The sequence below is a fragment of the Magallana gigas genome, chromosome 4 (genome assembly GCF_963853765.1).
Source record: "Magallana gigas chromosome 4, xbMagGiga1.1, whole genome shotgun sequence".
Taxonomy (NCBI): Eukaryota; Metazoa; Mollusca; class Bivalvia; order Ostreida; family Ostreidae; genus Magallana; species Magallana gigas.
This window is the reverse complement of record NC_088856.1, coordinates 24,874,340-24,896,690: the sequence shown is the minus strand read 5'-3', so window position 1 is coordinate 24,896,690 and position 22,351 is coordinate 24,874,340. Positions and strand designations below refer to the sequence as shown.

General features: G+C 32.0%; 2 long non-coding RNA genes across 2 annotated transcripts; one reads left to right on the top strand and one right to left on the bottom strand.

Annotated features, from left to right (window-relative positions):
* Positions 1–8,284: 8,284 nt before the first annotated feature.
* Positions 8,285–9,773, bottom strand: LOC117689632 (uncharacterized). Its single transcript, XR_010713017.1, has 2 exons — positions 9,452–9,773; positions 8,285–8,357 (listed from the first exon to the last, which is right to left on the bottom strand). It is a non-coding gene; the product is annotated as an uncharacterized lncRNA (long non-coding RNA).
* A 3,813-nt stretch (positions 9,774–13,586) lies between these two features.
* On the top strand, positions 13,587–14,980 carry LOC136274580 (uncharacterized). Its single transcript, XR_010713016.1, has 3 exons — positions 13,587–13,928; positions 14,289–14,493; positions 14,841–14,980. It is a non-coding gene; the product is annotated as an uncharacterized lncRNA (long non-coding RNA).
* The last annotated feature ends 7,371 nt before the right edge of the window (positions 14,981–22,351 follow it).

Genomic DNA, 22,351 nt, shown 5'->3' with positions numbered 1-22,351 from the left:
TCTAAAATAAGGCAAGCTACTGACATACTAGTTGATGAAAGAAGAAGTTCCACGGACAAGTTATAACCAACATTCAGTTACCAAACGGTTTCTGTTCTAAAAGCTTGTCTGTCAAGTGCATGTGTAACATAATAGGCACCATTTATACAGGTCTGATGAGGTTAGGACCAATAGTAACTTAGCTATGGCTATCAAATGGCACATGCTCCAAAAACTTTAACCTGCTCCAAAAACCTTAACCTCCCCCAGAATTCAATACATGGGGGGACTCCAAGTTAAATCAATTTTTTGTGTGTAAAGTTAAGAAAAATCTTTTCCGTGCAAAGAGTACCCCCCTCCCCCTCCCGATGCTACGTGCCTGATTGAAATGAAAAATCCAAGGGTGTCCGATGCATTACGAAACCACCTCATGTGGCCACGAGTTTCCATACGGGTTAATTTCGACTAAACCTCTGCGAGTAAATGGTATGCATTTTAAAGGAAAACGAATAAAAATTAATCACAACCTGTAACATAAAGTAAAGCAAATAGAAATGAAGCAGTTTTGATTCGATACGTACTTTTGAATTTTGATACAAGTTAAAATGTCAACAATCGGTAAGAGTTGCCTCTCTTGTATTTGCCGATGTGAAAGCAAGCGTTCTGAAAAAGGGGATTTCAAAAAAGAAAACATTATCATGATCAATACATGTCCAAGACCAACTTTGTTGTCGATATCGACGATATCGACAACAAAATGGCGATATCGACATCGATATCAAATTTTGAAAAATGCTAAACCAATTACATGTATGATGTTGATATCGACGACATCGACAACAAAATGACGATATCGACATCGATATCGAAATTTTAAAAATGCTAAACCAATTATGATGTCGATATCGACGATATCGTTCACAACTTGACGATCTCGACATCGATTTCGACATACAATGATTAAGTTGCAAAAACTTCACCAATGCGCCTCACAGATGTTTCTTTAAAAATAAATTCTAATCTCTCAGTTTTGTTTACAATATTTTTATTTCTGATCCCAAAAAGTGATATTCGTTATAATAATCTAACGTCTCAAACGTTTGTTATTCTTAATAATTTTGTCTTGATTATACATGTTACACATCGTCAAATGAAACAAACCGTAGCTTGCGTAAGTCATCTGTTTTGTTGCATGCTTGCATTTTGATACAAATTTAAAAGTCTGTTCACACGCTTCAGTGTTCAGATTGCAGAGCTCCAGAACTTTGTGTGGATTTACGTTCTGCTTACACCATTTGTCAACATGGTTTTTAAAATGCATCTGTGAGACTAGCTAGGAACTTTCCTGCAGCTGTTTTCTGCCTACTATTCACAAAGCGCTTTAAATGGCAAGTATCGTCATATGCAAATAACTTTGGAAAAGTCGCTATGGTATACCAAAGCCATGTGAGGAATACGTACACCTGAGAAAGTGATTCACAACCAAATAACTCGGTTATGCCTACTATAATACCACGGTTATAAACTGCGCAGCAGATTCCAGCGGATCTGTGTTTGTTAGCTGCCTGTTTCCTCTTTTCGGTTTTACATTGGAGCTGATTTTCATTGTCTGTATGGCTCACCAAATAACTCTGAAAAAAGGAGTATGTATATAGTGTTTGTTGTCAGAATCGTATTTTACCTACCAAAAATATAATGACGATTTTGATAATCCCTACCTGTTCTGTGGAGATTGTAGAAAACTGGTGATTTACACAATAATAAGATCCTTTGATTGGCGTCTTCTTGCATCCCACCTATACGCTACCGATTTCCTCACATTCAATTTCACCTTCCGAGTAATCGCATACAAGTCTGGTGCCCTTCACATGGCCATCAACTATCATCGCTCGGCAGCAGTCTATTTCAATATAAGAAATTACATTTACCGAAATAAGATATTAAATTCTTAAAAAAAATAGTTTTATTTTTAGCATAGCAAATTAAAACGAATTATTGCATCTGATCTGGTCGTGGTCAATAAAACTATGGCTAGCTTACTTATGATCTAAATATTAATTTTACAAATCTTATTTTGATACAATGTTTGACGTCTTACATTACACACCTTTTGACATGCAGTTGTCATGATGATGATTCCCAGACCATTTTCTAGAAAAGTGCTCGCCTATATTTGTCATGTAACTCTGAATTTCAGCATCCACTTCAGCGCAAGTTAAGGGTTTTATTTCTGTTTCCCCCAGCTCTATCTTCCATTTTATTAAGTGCCTTTGGAACCAAGCCTCCGACAATCGTCGCCTATCCAGTACACGAACATCGCTTTGAAGTGACCAATCTTGTCCAAAATGAACGTCATTGTATGCATTTGAAATGCCTTCAAATGATAACCAATTCCTGTACCTAAAGTTAAAATAAGATCTGCATATAATTATCAGATTTTCTTTTAGATGTTTATAATACGCTGTCACATTAGGTTTTTGTATTCTTAGGATATGTATTCTACATATATTCAAATAGATTCTCTAAGCATTTTACCAATTATAAACCTATATTTATATTCATCGGGGGTTTTTAATTCATTAAATAACAAAACCCGAACGACAAAATTTGTATAGTTCACCCGTGTTAAATTATACAAAAGGAGAATTAAATACCCAGCGATGTAAACTTTACATAAAAAATACTATGCTATATACTTTTTTGTATTTGTACCAATACCATATATATGTAAAATTGTAAAAGACTTACATACGGTCAACAGCAAAAATCAAATGGTTTTCAAACACGGTATCCCTAGTACTCATGAAGTACCGCTGTTCCAAAACATCATTGTAGTAAGATTCAGCCGTCTCCTTTTTAAGCGAGTTGATGGAATATATGGTTTTGCACTTTTTGCATGATCCTGTGTAAATTAATCCGGGAACTCCTCCACTATTTTTCTCAAATACAATACATTTGGACGATAGTTTAAAATTCAAAGCTGTCCCACAACAGATTTTAACCGGAGGGAATAGGTTTCTCAATCCAACGTTACAGTCATTTCATGCATATCTTCTACAATTTTCTGCTAAGCTATGGTATGCGATTTTAATTGTATGCTATGATATTTGTATGCTATGCTATGAGATTTGTATGCTATGCTATGAGAAATTGAAATGAAGGCTTAATGATATCGTATGATACGTTATGCTATGAGATTTGAACAAAAACGCCTCCGTTCACAGGAGAGTTCCACACTTTTCGAAGTAAAATAATAAGATGCCAAAGTTTACCAAAAGTCTATTATGTGAACATTTAATTTTTCAAATAAAAACATTTAAAATCGAGTTAAAAAAACCTGTTGTATGCTATGCTATGCTATGCTATGATATGATATGACTAATGCGATTCTATGAGATTGTATGCTATGGTATGAGATTCCAATGCTATGCTATGAGATTTCAATGCTATGCTATGAGAATGCAATGCTATGCTATGCTATGGTGTATGTTGTAAAAGATCTGCTTGAACTGACTGTACTAGATTCCTTCTCCTTAATGTACGCCAACACTTCTTTTTCTACAACATTTTCAGAAATACTCATCGGCCGGTCCCCATATCTTGGCAGAATATCATCTAATGTTTCAGTGGCAATAGCTACTTCTTCCTTGGTATATATCTTTTTCCCCGTCGTTCTTTTCAGTACCTCAGCAATAACGTTTTCTCTATTAGTCATACCATTAGGAAAAATGTTCATCAAATTGATGCATGTCAGTATATCTTAGAGCCTACGGAAAGGTCGCAATACTATATTGAAATGCATTCCAGTCACATTAAACAACTGCTAACTTCTGATTGTTTGTTTCTTTGTCGTGATTCAAATAACGTAATCTGATTACGTTAACGTAATAATGTGGGAATTATCATGACACATTTTTATATTTAAAAACTTTTTTTCTCATTTTAGTTTGAAAAATAAAAAAAACGTTATGCATGTTATTTATGACAATTCTTTAACAACCAATAAAACCAAAAAAAAAAGAAACAAAAAAAAATCCAATTAAATAGTCATTTTTCAGTAATTTTTTTAAAATATAAAATGTATTTGCCTCTCACGCGAGTCACGCAAATTAAAGATTATTAATGGAAAATCATTTTAAAGTGTTGAATACATAGTTATAACCAAAATTCATTTACATTATACAGATTTTGATAATCTCAATGTGTATCCGCACAGTCAAATATTTATATCTACATGTATAAATAGATCTCCAATACTATTGTCTTCTTTTAAGTTGTTAATTTATCACAGTCACCTTCAAATAGATTTAATCCTCCATGATGAATTATTCAGTAATATCACATTCGAAATTATCTAAATTATGCATCTCTCTCTCTCTCTCTCTCGCTCTCTCTCTCTCTCTCTCTCTCTCTCTCTCTCTCTCTCTCTCTCTCTCTCTCTCTCCAATCTCTTATTTCTTCCCGCGAAACTGCCAAACAAACAACGCCTGTTTTGTGACGTTATTGACGCGGTTGCCACGTAACGCATTGTTTAACAACCGTCTCAATCAGAAAAAAGACTGGGTTGTTAAGGCTCTAACAGGATTTGCTTTTTTTCTACCTTTTCATATATAACCGAGAGAGGATGGCATTTTCGTTTCAAACAAGAGCAAAATTGTGCTATGAAGAACGAATATCAGTTGGGGAAGTGTTCGATTTCAAAACCGGGGAAACGTTGGAGAGTATTTCTTCCGCTAACAGCATACCACCCGAGTTTCTGCTGCCGCCCTTTTTAGCTGCCTGTGGGCATTTTTTAGGACAATCAGTTGTCTGTCCTTGGGGAACGTGGAAACAACCGGTGTAATGAAGAATAATGACCCCCGTAGAATAATGACCGGGGGTCATTTTGCGACGTAGAATAATGACCCCCCTAGCTGAAGAATAATTGGATTTTTCTGAAGAAAAAAGACCCAGGGGTTATTTTTCTTCATGTTAAACATGAAAAAAATGAACTCCCATAGAAAAATGACCTCCCCCCCGTAAACATGAATAGAAATTGGTTACCCCGTATCCAAGATATGACCTTAAAATTACTTAATTGTTCACTCTGTTCAACTGATTTTGAAGTTATAAACACAGAATTTGTAAATAAATCGCTGTATATAGTTTTTGATATCCGTAGCAAGCACACACACTCTTACATTGTCACAAATTGATTGTTAACAGTTACGTCACTTCTCTCGTCGACATACGGTGGGAAATGACGCAAATAAAGAAAGATTCATACACATTGAGGATATTGTGTGATAGTTAAAGAACAATAATCATGAAAGAATAATTGTTGTAATTATATAAGCAATATTCATCGGTGAATGAATTGTCAATCTTAGAACGATACATGTATATATCTTTATGGAAAGAGACTAAGGGGGCAGGTAACGTAGGAATATGAATACTTCTTATTTGCATTTCTTGAGGAAAGTGATTTTTAAACTCCTTTTGCGTTAGTTTTGTTCTCTTCTACCTAAAACATGAACATTAATATTCTAAACTTTTGTTGTAATGTTGTATTTGTGATCATGAACAGACGTTATTCTTTTAGAGGAAATGTGTGAATAGTACCTGACTATAGTAAATCTTAATAGATAATAAACACTGATCGATTATAATATGAAAAAATTGTTTCTAAAAGCGTTGATAAGAGGTTAGAACCCATGTTAGGGGTTTATGTCTCCCTTGATTTTGATCACAAGATCTTTATTGTATCCAAAGTTACCAATGCTCATACAAACTATTGATGCATTAAGGATATGTGAACCTGTCATGAAACTAATTGAATAATTGAAAAAATTGTTTAAACAGACTCTAATCGATTTGTTTTTGTCAAAAAAGACTTTTAAGCATATGTTCGTGAGTTCGTTTCCATGGCAACGACCTTCAAACTTACCCATGTTCAAAAAATTAGAACAAGAAAAAAAACCTTAAATGCAAATTAAAAATGTCATATAAGACATATTTACAATTAACTAGAAAACTTTTCTCACCAAAATATTAAAAAGGTTAATAAAATACTCTATTTATCTGAAAATGGATTATAAGAATTCCTTTTATTTAATCCGCAATTTTAGTTTGAATTTCCTCTGACCACTAAAAAAGTGACATTTTTTGACGTGACCAGAGCTAGAAAAATTGCAAAAAATACTATTTCATATATTTACACTCTTTTTTTTTAATGTAATTTTGAAGAAATGATAAATAGCAAAAAATTAATAATAAATAATTGGCATGTTGGTGAATTAGAAAAAAAGATAATAACGTCTGAATTTCCTCTTACCTCTATTGAAATAGAAGCTACAAACCCTACATGCTGTTAAAAAAGACGTATAATTCAGTTTTAAATGGCAATTTCTTTCAACTAGTTATACTGTGAACCTGCATAAGTTCTTGTAGAACAAAATTAATGGAGTTGTGTTGCAAATACTACAATTAATTGAATAAAAAAGGCTGAAAATCCGAATTTCCTCTGATCTGACTTTTACAAAAAATCACCCTGCACGCTTCATGAAAGTCAACACTGCCATAAATGGTTGTATTTCTAAAAACCAATCATATAAAGAGAAAATGATTCTTTCATTTAACAATTTTTTCACTTCCTAAAGAGTTTATTTTAATGGTAATTAACAGAGTGTCATAGTTGTGCATCTGATATAATCAAGAAACTCTAGTCTCTGTACACAAAAAAGAAAAACAAGCATGAAAACTTTAATACACACAATCTTTATTAAGCCTTTGTTGAAAGATTTAAAATACAATCAAACCATATAAATCACAGGTTTCATAAAAATCATATACTGTTTGTAATTAATTTGAATTTCCTCTATCAATCTTTAAAAGTTTTGTCTGATTTGCAAGGTATTGCATTAAAATGGGTGTCGGAAAATAGGAGAATCTTTTAAATTATTACAGGTATAAAATGAAATTTGATACTTAATCATAATAATTCTTTAAATCATATTATCTGATATTGGACTTAACAACACTGCAGATTCTGAAATGATTTATGATTTGTCGTTATGTATATACATGATTGTATGCAATCCTAAAATTCCTTTGAACTTTGAACCCTTCCTTGGTCCCCATATTGGTCTTGATGCTATTTATAATGTATGATTTAGACTTTATCAAATTGATTATGCAGGGTAATATATTACAATGGTTCAGCCTCAATTTGAACTAAAAAATAGAAAATGTGGAAGGCCACACCAATTAAATTTCTTTTTCATCGGATCCTGCATGCTCGTGTTTAAATAAAACTTTACAAATCTATCATTACAGACCGCCTAAAAATTTCGGCTACAAAAAATAATAATCTTATTATTTTATCGCTCGCCCGCTTTTACCCTTTTCCACTTAATGTCCGACAAGCAAGAAATTATATTGGTGTGGCCTTACTAGGATATGTATATTTTTTTTCATGCAAAAATGATAAAAATATAGATAAGGATAAGTTATAACAAAAATATTCTTATTCACAAAAATCATTTCAAAAAATATTTAAAATAAAAATTTTACTTAACCATACATTCATAACTCATTCAAAAACTCTGTAATTTAAGAGGACTGATATTTTCTGTGAGGCTTGTTGTATATAAGTGTCATAATGATGATCTCAACTTGATCTACATCAGTTACCTCATCAGGATTATAAAATAAAACAGACTTCAGACAGATAAATGGATGGACAGACAAACACTAATAGACAGAAATGATGATTTGATATACTATGCAATCATCAAATTAAACATAATTATAAACATAAGACATATATTTTAAAAACCAGTTTCTCCACATGAAGAGTATATAGCCATTACAAACTTCATTACTGCACTTGGTCAGTATAAACACCGTTTGATATCTATCTATATTGTATTTCTTATAGCATATGCATTATCATAATATATATTCTTTTACAATACTAATTCTTAATTGTATGCATTATATGTCCAAATTATTCATGACTTTTGGAGTTTCAGAAATGGTTTTCAAGTCCAAGTAAATGTAATAAATCATAAATGGTAGATTATCACTGGTTTGGTCCAGTTTAATATTTCAGGATATGTTGTGCTGCTTATTAATTGTCTTAATATTATATCATAAATGTTGAAATAAATATTGTCATCCTTAAATTACCAAATAAATGATCCTGGGCATCAATCGGGAAAGGCTTTATCAGGATGAACATAACAGAGACAATAATCTGATTATCAGCTCTTCTCTTCATCACTCATGGTTTCAGTTCTTTACATTAGTCTTATATTTTTCCGCATTGTGTCTTGTATTAGGAATGACCTCGTTAACACATACCAGTGATGTTCTCATCTCTTGGAGGTTTGAAAAGTCTGTATTAAAAAAAAACCCTGATATATCTGGTACTAATACTTATAACATATAAGAAGGACTTATATGAAAGGATGATTTTAAGAAGCTACATGTAGAAAAATAAAATTCATATAGGCATATTATGAAAGTGTATGCAACATAGACAGACAGAACCTTATATAAATGGATTATTCTATATAAAAATTTGATATCAGGTGAAACTTGTCAACATTTTATTCTAATCTTGAAAATTTAAATTAATGTTACTTAACTTGACAATTTCATATCTTATATAACTGTGTGTATTTAGAAATCTTGCGTTTTAATGATTTGAAAATAATGGGGAAAAAATAAGAATTTGTAACAATAATGAACCCAGCTCATGAAATCTAAATATGATGTGAGCAATTCTATCAACCGATAAACCATGATTGATATACTAATTTTTCTTTCAACTGTACTTTGATTTTTACAGTTCAATAAAGGTGAATATCAGTCAGCTATTCAAATGTTTTCACAGTACAGAGAATCAACATTATCAGTTATTGATAGTGAATAAAAGATTAATTCTTCATGTTTAACATGAAGAATAAATCTTTTATTCACTATCATGCACATTAGCTTGAACAGTATATTTGTAAGGAATAGGTTATATGTTTGTATTGATGATTTTTTTAGCACATAATATGAACTAATATGAACTATATGTGCTAAAAAATCATCAATACAAACATATAACCTATTCCTTACAAATATACTGTTCAAGCTAATGTGCATGATAGTGTTACACTAAAATATTTTGTGAGTAAATGTTAGTAAATAAGCTTGTCATATGCTAGAGTAAACTCAGGGCCCTCTATGCGGTTAACCTTACCATTTATCATCAGATGGTTAATTTCATTTAAGAAAATTCGAACTAAAATTGTGATTATTTTAATTACAAACACTGACTGAATTAACAATGAATAATTTTCATGTTTGAACAAATTAGGATTATTGTGTAGCTATTCTGCATATAGGCTGGGCGATATTGTTTTCACGTGGATAATATACGAGCATAATAATCTGTAATGTGAACATAATACAATAGCACATGTCATGATAAGACACCTACCATGCTTACTGCTTGCAAATGGCAGGTTTAGATCACAGGGAACTGGTGTATGGTCTCGTCCTTTTTTTCCATTCCCTTTTTATGACACCCGACATCAGTTTGTGTTCGCAATATTCGTCATACACTAATAATATCCATCTGTTTTTGTCATTCCGACTTGTTGTTTACATCGAGATTTGGGAAATTACCGGAAATCGGCGCAAGTATGTCGTAAACTTTCAGTTTGTAAATTATTAAAAAAAGTAAAACCCTTTGATGTAAATTTTGATATAAATAATATTTTATCCAAATTCATAAACTTACAGATATTATATCACTGTTTTAAATCTTAAATTAAGCAAATTAACCGTCGATGTGGAAATACGACAGCTCATCGCCAGACGACAGTTCGCGTTGCGCAGTGAACTTGTTTTTGTCAGGTTCACATATCCTTAATCATCTTGATATTAACTAAACTTACTAAACTATGCCGACGATAAAGTAAAATATATTTTCTGTACGAGTACTCTCAGTACTTTGATGATTTTCCTTATTGGCCGTTAACCTCTACTGGCGTAATGGCTGCTGTCAGTGCTTACTACCTTTAGCTTGGTTATAATGCCTAACAGTGGAGTAAACTTTTCATAATTTTGCTTTCATCATTAATTTTGGGTGATGCACTTGCATACCCAGCAGTTTGTAATAGTGAAAATCTTCAATGCAAGTATAATTCATGAAGAATATAGAAGATGTGACGGCGAAGATGCGAAGACGAAAGTGCAAAGTTGCGAAGGCGAAGAAGTGATACTACTATCGCTTCTTCGCCTTTGCAACCTCGCACTCTCGCCTTCGAATCTTCGCACTTTCGCCTTTTTAGCTCACCGAGACGGAGCTTATGCTATACCACCGGCGTCGGCGTCCGAAGCTGGTTAAAGTTGTTGTTGCAGGTCCTGTATCTAAGCTATTACTTGGCCTATCTTCACCAAACTTGCTAACTTTACCTAACCTGAATGGATGGTGTGTCTTATAATACAGATGCACCTGACAGGCTTGAATGCTGAAACTGAACCATAGGTTTATGATGCTTGATGAGGTTTAGTTTTTTGAACAGGTCACGTGTATTATTGATGATAGCTGGCATAGTTGATTTAACGATATTATAAATGAAACGCAGAGGTTGCTTCAGATGCAGAGCCTGATCTCCATTATCAAGGATGTAAAGAAATTTCCTACCTCACTCAAACCTGCTTGATAGATGGATGTGGTTGTTGTTAAATGATATAACATGATTCCTATGATATAGTATTGTATGACATGAAACACTATTGTTTAATATGATACAATATAATACCATATGTTATATTGTCAAAGGTTATTTAATACGATATAATATTGTATCATTTTTTTATATTTTATGATATGATATTATATCATGATATTGTTATGCATCGTATTGTATATTATGATAAAATATTGTATAATATTATATTGTATTATTAATTAATTATTTAATCACATGATACTATTACATATGATATTGCAATATATAATATTGCAACCTATGATATAATATTGTATATTCTATAATATTGTAACATACAGTATTGTATAATATGATATTGGTTTCTGTAATATAGAATTATATCAAATGAAATTGTATATATGATATTGTAATATCATAAAATATCGTATCATACGATATTATATAATATGATATTGGTTTATATGATATATTATCATATCACATGAAATTGTATTTTATGATGTCATATATAAATATTGTATCATATTATACAATATGTATAATATAATTGAATAATATAATATTTCATTTTATCCCATGATTTTGTATCATTTGATATGATACAATGCTGTATCAAATAATATTGTATCATATAATACAATATATTTTTTAGCAAATATGATACAGTATCATACAATACAATATTATACCATATTATATAATATAATATCATATGTTTCAATGTTATGATGTATTCTTGCAATATGATATTGTTTCATATAACACAATATTGTATTATGTTTAATGACATTGTATTATTTTATCAAATACAATAATGTATAACAAAATACAATGTCATATCGTACATGACAATATCATATCTCACAATTTTTTACGGTATTTTATGGTATCATATGATAGATATTGTAAGTATGATAGGATGCAATTTTTAATTTTATATTATTGTATTGATTAACATATGATCAAATGATTATCATACAATTTTTTTTAACAGATGATATACGATATTGTGTCAAAACAAAATCCATGAATATCCAAGATCATAAAGGATGGTTTTCATAAAATATGATAAAGGTGGTCTCATAAAGGTGATGCCTCATAAAGGTGATGACTCGTCTCGGTGAGCTTTGTAATGTGATTACCTATGTTTTATAATTGCGGAGCTCTCTATCGTTTAAGGATCCGAGGCATATTTTGGAAATTTTATTTTTATAAAATTAAAATTAAATTATCCAAGGGGATAGGGTCCGGACCCCCTCTCCCCTTTTACTGCCTGAAATTATTAATATTAAATTTTCCGGGGGTACCGACCCCCTCTCCTCCTCTAGATCTACATCCATCCATGAGCAAGGAGTGTCGCATAATGAAATTAGAAAGTTACTGTGTTTGGTCCACGGTAAACAGACGGCTGGTAAGTGACAGGAGTCTGGAAGTGCATATGTACACATTATGGTGGACATTAAATTTTGTGTGGAGTAGATAATGATTAGGCATAGCTAGCACTGGTAAACATATATGTCACATGTACACATTAAAATATTTATAAACATTCATAGTAAGCGCGATGGCCTAGCGCATGCGTACCAATAATAGCCTGGATTAATCGGAAAACCTTGGCGAGTACTGTGCCTGCATTAAATTCTATGTAAAAGACCGTGACTTGCTGAATGCAATCAAAAAAGGCGAAGGCGAAAGTGCGAAGATACGAAGGCCAGAGTGCGAAGTTGGAAAGGAGCTATAGAAGTATCGCTCCTTCGCCTTCGCACCTTCGCACTTTAGGCATCACATCTTCACTATCGCCTTTGCACCTTCGCATCTTCGCCCTAAGGTCGAAGTGGCCCTATCGGAACATATATATATATATGTAAATGTAATTGTTAAAGGGGCATGGTCACGATTTTGGTAAAATTCTATTTTTCTGTTTTCATTATTTACAATGCTTCAGGAAAGCATTTCTACTGATCAAATGAAATTTGAGGGTCAGTTTTAAAGTTATAAGCAAGATACAGGGCTCAAAATTCTTTGTCACATAAACAAGGCTCGGGCCCTGTTGTTGTTTACATAGGTTCAATATACAAGTAAAAATTCTTTTTCAAGGTGATTTGTCTATCTTCTTATTCATTTTAAGCATAAATAAACAGTTCCTTACGTTTAACACATTCATTAGGTCTAAAATTGGAATTTTCACTCCAACATTTAAAATGTAAACAAAAACTTTGTTTACATAGCAAAGAATTGCAAGCTCTGCAACTTGCTTATAACTCAAGGAATGACACTCAAATTTTAGTTGCCTATTGACAATGCCTTACTGAAAAATAATCGGAAAAATAATTTTTGACTAAAATCGTGACCATGCCCCTTTAAGATGATAACCATACCCCAATGCAATACGTCAATGTCTTGTTATAACGGAAGTATTTTTATTTTATAAGATATACCCCTTCTTTCACTTTAAGTTTATTTGAATATAAATTATAATTTATGTTACTTTCTGTAAACTGCAGCAGTAAAAATTGTAATAATGTAAAGATTATTTCACAAATGATAAAAAAAATATACTGAAAAACTTTAATCTACAAGGGGGTCATTATTCTACAGGGGTCACTTTTCTTCATGTGGAGTGTGCTAATTTTTATGAAAATGACACTTATTCTTCAGGCAAAGGGGTCATTTTTCTACGTAGAATAATGACCGGGGGGTCTTTTTTCTGCGTAGAATAATGACCGGGGGGTCATTATTCTACGTCGAAAAACGACCACAATTCGAGCGCGGTAAACAAATGAAACTATCCGGTCAATTTAGTTACTGTAAATATTTTGCACATATTTTACTCTTAAGTTGACATTTCACTGTTTATAAAGAAAAATAAAGAAAATCGTACGTTTGAAACATTCGCCCCTGAGAATCTTTATACAATTGTAAATTCTTTGAAAAGATACTTAGTAATGGGATAATAAATATTTGGTATATCTCAAATATTTATATGTAAGCCTTAGTGATAAAAAGTCTATTATCTATGATATGTAATTCCTATCTCAATTATTTCAGCCGCAACTGTTGAATCCCTTCTAAAGCAACTTACCCATGACAACAGACAAATCATGATGTGGGACGAGTTAAAAACCTGGCAGACAAGCCTTGGGCTTTACAAATCTGGCAGTGCATCGGATTATGATACAACTATTTACCTTACCGCTTACAATGGCGGATCCCTAAAAAGACAGACTTGCAACAGTAAGTGCGATGTCTTACATAATATACCTTGGAACGACATCGAAGACTTTGACTTTTATGAATAATATAAATTTTAAAAAAATGAATTCAACATTCATCACTCTCAACATTCCCGCAATACTTAATATACAAATTTAAAAATATCTGTATACAATAGAGTAAAATTTAAACACGTGTTTTTGTTACCTAAATCTTTTGTGTTTGTGTGTTTGGATCCGGGGGTGAAGGGGGGGGGGGGTACAATTTCTACGAACCAGTTTTTCTATATTTATAGTGTGTGGATTTTCAAAGCGTCATATCATGAAATAAAGGAAAATAATAAATTAATTATATATTTATATAGTTTTCTCTTTTAATTAGGCAACACTGCTATTACAAGTCCTGTATTAAATTTAACGGGAATGTTGCATCCCGGGGAAATTTGCAAAAAACTAGACGAAGAGAGAAAAACCTCAAACAACAATGATGGACTCTACTGCCGTTTTTTGATATGCATGCCACAACCAGTGTTTTCATTCGCAGACGAAGTACAAGACTTGAAAGAGGACCTACCAAGCCTAGCAAAGTAGTATACATGTATAACGCATTTTTTGAATTAAAATATCTGCGGAAGTTGAACTAGAACGGTTTAATTTTTATTGAACATAATTCAAATTTTGGTAATAATAAGCGTAGTTAAAATCCTACGGAAGGTAAGCCCTTTACAGCTTGATTTTCTGTCCGTAGAAGCTTTTGTCAAAGGTAACGATGAACAACAATAACATAATGCAATGTATTTCTTTTTAAATTAATGGTTTTAATAATATGTACATATGCCGTTTAAGTAACTATAAAGAGTGAAAATGCTCTAAAATTAGAAATATTTTCTTTTCAATTTCAATTTTAGGATCTTAAATTACCATGGAATTTCAGGTTATTCTATGTAGTAGAGAAATTGCATGAAGGAATATCCTCTTACTCATACGGAACCTAAGGACTGAGCATCGAGAAAAAATACTACAACGATCAGCACACATACCTGCAGACGAATCATCAAAATGACACATTTCTATCAGGTAAGCCACTTAACACAAAACAAATTCTCTAAAATCTTTTATACGGTTTATGATTTTTATTCATTATATGAATTCGTTCTCTTACTAGAGTGTCTTGTTTATGTATAATTAAAACACTGTACACTTTCTAGGACTGATTGGCAAAGCCAAGGGGCAGGTACACAGACTTGTAATGATATTCGAGGCCGTATCAAATGCACAAACCGTATTGCAGGAAATTGGAGAGGCAAATATCCAAAAAATTGATGAGGAATTCATAAGGAAAGTTGACATCCATTTGAAGGAAACCAGATATGCCAAAGTGATATCTGAATCCTCCACAATAAAAAGTATTGCTGTAAATAAATATTTTCTACAGCAAAAAAAAAAATCTGGCCGGGTATTCCAAAGACGAAGATTCAGTACCAGACAATTTGAACCCAGCTCTCACAAAAAAAAATCCTGCTTTGGCCAGGAAAAAATGTCAAGATGTAGCGCGCTGCTGCCGATCAAATGCAGAGACAATAAAGTTTCACATGAAAGAGCTAGCAGCCATCGGTCTTGGAGGAGTCAACTTGGAAAAGCCCATCGGAGGGGGTCGAATAACCGTTGTGTTTGACAAAAAATATGTGCCCAATTCCGATATGGAAGGAGCAATGGAGTTAGGGGAAAAGATGGTTCGTTATGGTGTCAAATTCGACGAGTACAAATCACAATTGGATAATAACGAAAATATTCTCTGTCCATCAAAGAAACAATCTTTAAATCTTTAAAACTGAATTGATTTTCCAATATTGAAAAATTAAATAATAATTGAAGTTTTCACAATACTTAGTACGTAAACCTTCAATCTCGAATAATACAATACATATATAATGAATATCAACAAAAATGATCATACAGTCTTATTAATTAACATGCATGCAAAACGGTTGACCTTACATTAAATGACATAATCGGAAACAACATGCTGCACAATATGTGAAATATCATACAATTTCATAGCATAAACAGTTTAAAGTAATTTTTAAAATTGTATAATGTTATCGAAGCGATATCCTCAATAGCGACAAAAATTATAGATTTGATTAGTCCAAAATTCAAAATTTGATTTACTTGTTTACATATACCAATCGATATCAATTAAATTTCAATTAAGGTACATACATAATCAGTTGTAAACATAGGCTAATCAATACTGAAATAACATCGTATATATCAACACCAAGATAAGACAATAACAATGAAGTTGTGAAACTCTTAATGATAGAATTTCACGATTGTAAAATGATAATATTGCAATCGTCTGTATCTTAAAAACTTAAGATAAGCATGGTACAGTTTTCCAAAGTACTTGATTACCTTGTGCACATATGCAAATCAATACGATACCCGAGATCGTTAAAATATGGTCAGTTGTAGTTTTCTATGAAAAACGATATCGCTACGATATCACCTATTGAAATAACACATGGATAGCTGTCATTGTGAACAAATGCGTCTCGATATCGATAAGATATCGACATTGATATAGACAACTTCAGTTGATGACAAAGAAAATCGATATCGATACGATATCGATACGATATCGTCGATATCGACATGATTATAGACAACTTCAGTTGTGGACAAAGAAAATCGATATCGATACGATATCGACGATATCGACGTTAAAAATGAACAGCTATAGTTTTGAACAAATTCGACTCGATATCGATACGATATCGTCCATTTCGACGATATCGACATGGATATAGACAACCTCAATTGTGGACAAAGAAAATCGATATCGATACGATATCGTCGATATCGTCGATATCGACGTTGAATATGGACAGTTGTAGTTGTGTACAAATGCGACTCGACATCGATACGATATCGTCGATATCGTCAATATCGACGTTGAATATGGACAGTTGTAGTTGTGTACAAATGCGACTCGACATCGATACGATATCGTCGATATCGACGATATCGACATGAATCTGAACAACTTCAGTTGAGAACAAAGAAAAATCGATATCGATACGATATCGTCGATATCGACGATATCGACGTTAAATATGGGCAGTTTCAGTTGTGTAGATTTGCATTAAGTTCTATATTATCAAAATAAGTGAATCGATACATGTATCGATATAATATCGTCGATATCATGGATATCGATACCACATCGTGTCTTGGACATAACTCAATAGTTTAAAACGAAAACAAATTTGGGGACTGATTTTCTCTAATTCCGGAAACATCATACGTTTTTAAATACTTCCCTGAATCCTTGTGTTGAGTTTTAGTGATTTGGTCGAGATTGACCGTTGGTCGAAATTACCCCGTTCTACCCTAATTAGCTTTTGAAAAAAAATCACTCTGGATAATCTTTCAGTTTTCATATCACACAAACACTTCGTAATCACTGCATTATTCAGTTCCAATTGCTTTTATAAAAAGCATGTTAGCACGATAAAAAAGATTCCCTTGAAATTATTCACTGGAAATTAGTGAATGCATAATACATAATCAATTAAACAAATAATGTAATTAATTGTAAATATAAAAGAACACGATTTTCGGATAGTATGAATTAGTCAATAAGGAAGCAACTGCCTTTGAGTTAGAATATCTGCATTTCGATAATGCCAAGACATTTGACAGATAAAAAGACATTAAATAAAAAGAGTTCAACTTAGTTTAAACTTAGTTCAATTTAACTGGTGCTGAAGTCATACAATACAAACTTCCCTAAATTGTTATTCAGTCTTAAACAATGCACATGTTTAAAATTATGTAATTAGTTAAAATTAAAGTAAGTTTGGACTATGATTGTTTACGTTGAATGTTGTTTTGTTGAAACACTCTGAATTCTTTAAAAAATATCAATTTATTAAAACATAAAGTTAATATTATATAAATAGTGCCTGTTTGCGTGGGTAGCAGTTGAAATTGACACCCCGAAAAAACCATTGTCAACCGACGCGAAGCGGAGGTTGACAATGGTTTTCGAGGGGTGTTAATTTCAACTGTTATCCTCCCAAACAGGCACTATTTATTTTGTTATACTGAATGTCTTAATTTTTAAGAAAATTTTACTGCTTTTATATAGGAATAACGTGAATTCTACAGCAAACAGTACGCGCATAATTTTCGCGCATGTAACATTTTTTACTGTTACCCGTTGCTAAGTGCGTTGCTAACGCGGAGGGTAATAGAAAATATTATTAACTGCGTCCTAACCAATCAGATTTCAGTATTTAACATGAAAGTATAACAAAAAGATTTAATAACTATCAGGTTAATATATAGTTTATTGTTGTCATTGTGTTGGTAGCATGATTGCGGTTTTACCCAGCATGCTACGTGCCTTTCAGGGACAACACATGGAAATGTTGTAGTTTGGGATGAGCCAGTTATTCGGCAGTCCCACTGTTGTATATATGTTGCAATATTATATGAGAACCAATGTAGCCAATTTAAGCCATTACTTAATACAACAGTGATGATTGTTTTAAATAAACCCCAAAACACTGCCTATATAAAACTCAAACCAATGAGTGAAAATGATAACATCAAAAAACTGAGTTAAATTTTCAGGTGTGCGGTAGTTAATAAACTGAATGACTCAACTGACCAGGATATGAAAGACACACAATTGCGTTATGTAGTTAAAAGAGATAAGCAGTTTTTTAGATCAACCTATGCTTAATTTGTAAGTAAAAAATAATTATTGTATTTTATTTGGTGTGTACGATATTTGGCGGAAATTAGTTTTGAACAAGTTGACGTGGATTTGAAATTCCGTAATCCTGAATGTGACTATACTTATTCATATATGCATAACATTTGGCGATGTGCTTGATTTAGCGGTTACCGCATTCCGCCAAAAGCGCTTAGAAGAATATTCAGCCAAATATAGGGAGTTTACAGTATTTGAATACAAGAGCAGAGCTCGTTGCAAAGCAACGAGTAGGTCTTCTGATGTTGCTGCGAGTTGAAAATATATATGATTTTGTGTCAAACGGTTATAATGTATAAACTCTCAGTTTTGCTTTTGTTATAAAAATGTGTTGTGATTGAAAGCTTGTATAAAAAACGTGTTTTGAAAAAGATAGGAAAAATAATGTTTTGGAAAACTAAAACAAAGTGTTATCGTTTCAAAAACTCTCTAAACAATGAGAAGTTTAAATTTTTAAAGGATAGCTAGCATTGTTATATACATGCACTTACGATTTATGTTAGGAACTGTATTTAAAAAAAAACGAACCCGCTTACAAAACACGTAACTTTTTCTTTAATAACTTCTGTATTTATATTGTTCTAATTTTTTAAGACTGTCCGCGAGTTTGAAATGTTGCGTGCTGTCAATATTTAGTAATTACATGTAGTCAAAATTGATTGCATCTCTGAACATTTCTATATGGAAGATTGTTTCGTCTACAGTCCCTACAAATTGCAAGCTTCTGTCTTGATTAGTTTTGGAGGAGATGCTTGTACATAATAACCCTTAAAAATCTACAAAATCGTCAACATCTGAAATCGGAAGAGACATCATCAAATAAAAATTTAAAAACAAGTAGCACCAATAATGCGTGCTTTATTAGTAATGAAAATATCATGCAAATCGGTTGAATAGGGTTTTTTTGAGAAATAACGCTCCAAAAAAGTGAGAAAAAGAAACGGATAAACTCGTTTAATACGGACGTGGATATAGCAAATTCTCGGATATAGCGAAGTTTGTAAGTCCCACGGGAAATTCTTATCAACTCTTTAGAATATTTTACGATTTTAACGAATTCGGATTTTAACGAATTTATGGATTTAGCGAACTGTTTTCGAGTCCGTAGAGATAAATAATAACGAAATTTAACAGTTTAATTACGAATTTCTTTTAACATTAAAAAAAAATTGCACTGCCATTTAACATAGAAGTTTGATTAAATTTATTTTCATATAATTTTTTTCAAATCACAATCAAATGTTTTAAGGTATCAAGGTAATGTATTTTTATTTTATGCCTCAATTAACAGAATAAATGGAGTACGTTGAAAGAAAACATGTATATAGTGAATTCGCTATATTTATATTACGAATTCGTTATACGGATATAACCAATTACGAATATAACAAAGTAAATCCATTAGTCCCTAGGACTTTGCTATAACCGAGTTTTACTTTAAAGAAACCGTATTATTTATGGATAGACATTATAAAATATATATATATATATAAATAAATAAAACATCAATCAACCAAACTAGTGTAAATCAACTACATGTCAGATCCGACAATCTAGACCACTAATGGGTGAAAGCTGAACACCGCGTGTTAATAGGCACCGTCACACAGGTACCTGGTATATAAACTTTTAGATTTGGTTACATCCAACTACTCACCTGAAACTCGTGGCCGACGTTTAGTATTTCTTTGCAGTCTTTGGATTTTATAAATTTATTTCTTATTCTCTATGCATATTCTGTTTGTAAATAATGCATTGACTAATTTATTTGACGTTATTATTCTCGTGGCTTGAAAAAGGTGCGAACAATTTGATAATTTTATTGCGACAGAGTAACACGGCGAGACAAGATATAGGTCAACACAGGTGAGGTCTCTACAGCAAATTGCTTTGAACTGTTTAGACGTCTTCGCCTTATGTACGGTCTGTAGGGACAGCAGTGATAAAATAAATATTGCGGACAATGCCTATTTACGAGCGGTGTTCAGTTTTAAATGATATAAAATGTTATTATGAAAGCATAGAGTGTGTTGAGTGTTTGTTAATGAAAATATCATTTTATTACTCTTAAGACCCTCTGTCAGGGGTCCACCTTATATATAAGTCTTTAGCTACATTCAAGTAACACTCGAGTAACTTTAATGTACTTTTACGTAGATGAGATATAATGGTTTCGTTTTAACCGACATCACACATTCACCAGGCGTTAATATATTAGTACGTGCTGGTTTTGTGGATTATCTTTTTGATTTTGATGATACCGCAGCCTGAACGAGACCTGCAGAGACCTGCGAGACGACAAAAAACATAGCTGTGGTCTGCTCCTTCAAACGCTGGTTTTCGTACCGTTTTTCAACCCAGTCGAAAAAACCACTGTAAGAGTGTGGTTAACTAAAAAAAATATTGCTTGATTAAAGAAAAATCAGGAGGTTTTTTTCTGAATTAGATTTTTTTTTTTTGGGGGGGGGGGGGGTCTCTTATGACGGGAATGATTGAAATTGTTAAGTTCTGGGTGTTTCATAATATCTTTGAGAAGATTTTTGTTATACAAGTGATAGCTAGCCTATATAAAACTGTGTGTATTGTTATGTAAACTGGTGTTGATCCATTCATTTTTCATTTTTTTTTTACAAAGTATATATGCAATATCTCAGATTTGTTCTTGTTTGCTTATTTTGTTTTAAGTAAAAAGTAAAGTATGAAAAAGTTAACAATAAAAATAAGTCCAACTTGAATGAAGCCTGTATAAAATTGAAAAATATTTAGTTAAGAAAAAGTTTATCTATTAAAAGATGATATATAATATATTGATGTGCATAAGTTAATTATTGTTAAAAAGTATTATCTCTTATTTTTAAGTTTAGTAATTCAATGAAAATGAAAATAAGTTTAAAATTACAAAATTGTGCGAACTTTTAGTCTACTCCAATAGAATGCAAATGTTGTGATTTATATAATCCTCAAAAATTAAAAAAGCTATGTACTAGGTTGTTTTACATTGCGGTTGTAACATACGATCAGATGATTTACTTTAAGAAGATAGGAGTGTCACTGTATCAGAAAATAATCAAAGAAAAGTTTAAATGATGCATTAGCAAAAATTCATAAAAAATATTGCAAGTTCCTGATCTATGTGAATTATGTCAATAATGCGTCTAAATACCTGCCAAAAACGCTTTATCATAATGTCAGCTTAATTTTCCTTGTGTCAATTTAAAAAAAAAGTTTAAAAGAACTAGGTTCATCGTATTTTTAGATCTAGTTTTAAGTATTTAATGTTTCAGAATCTACTAATACCAAATTAAAAAAATAATAAAATGCTTGCAATAATCAATGTTCTTAAGAGCATGTATACGATAAAACCATGCAAAAGGTGGTGGGAGCAAGGTTCTCTGATCAACTTCATATTTTGTGTGTAATAGTGTGCATGTATATGAAATAATTTGCCACAATTTTTGTTTTGATATGGTCAGTCTAAACTTGGTTCTGCAGCACTGTTACTTAAAATAGCATTTTGACCCTTTTAAGAATAAAAGTTTGCTTAATTCGCCAAATTATTGTTAAGAATCCTGGGTTTAGTTTAAATATAAATCAAAAAGTCATTTAGAGTTAACACTATCAAGATACATTTGTGTAAATCATTTTGTGAGAATTCCCAA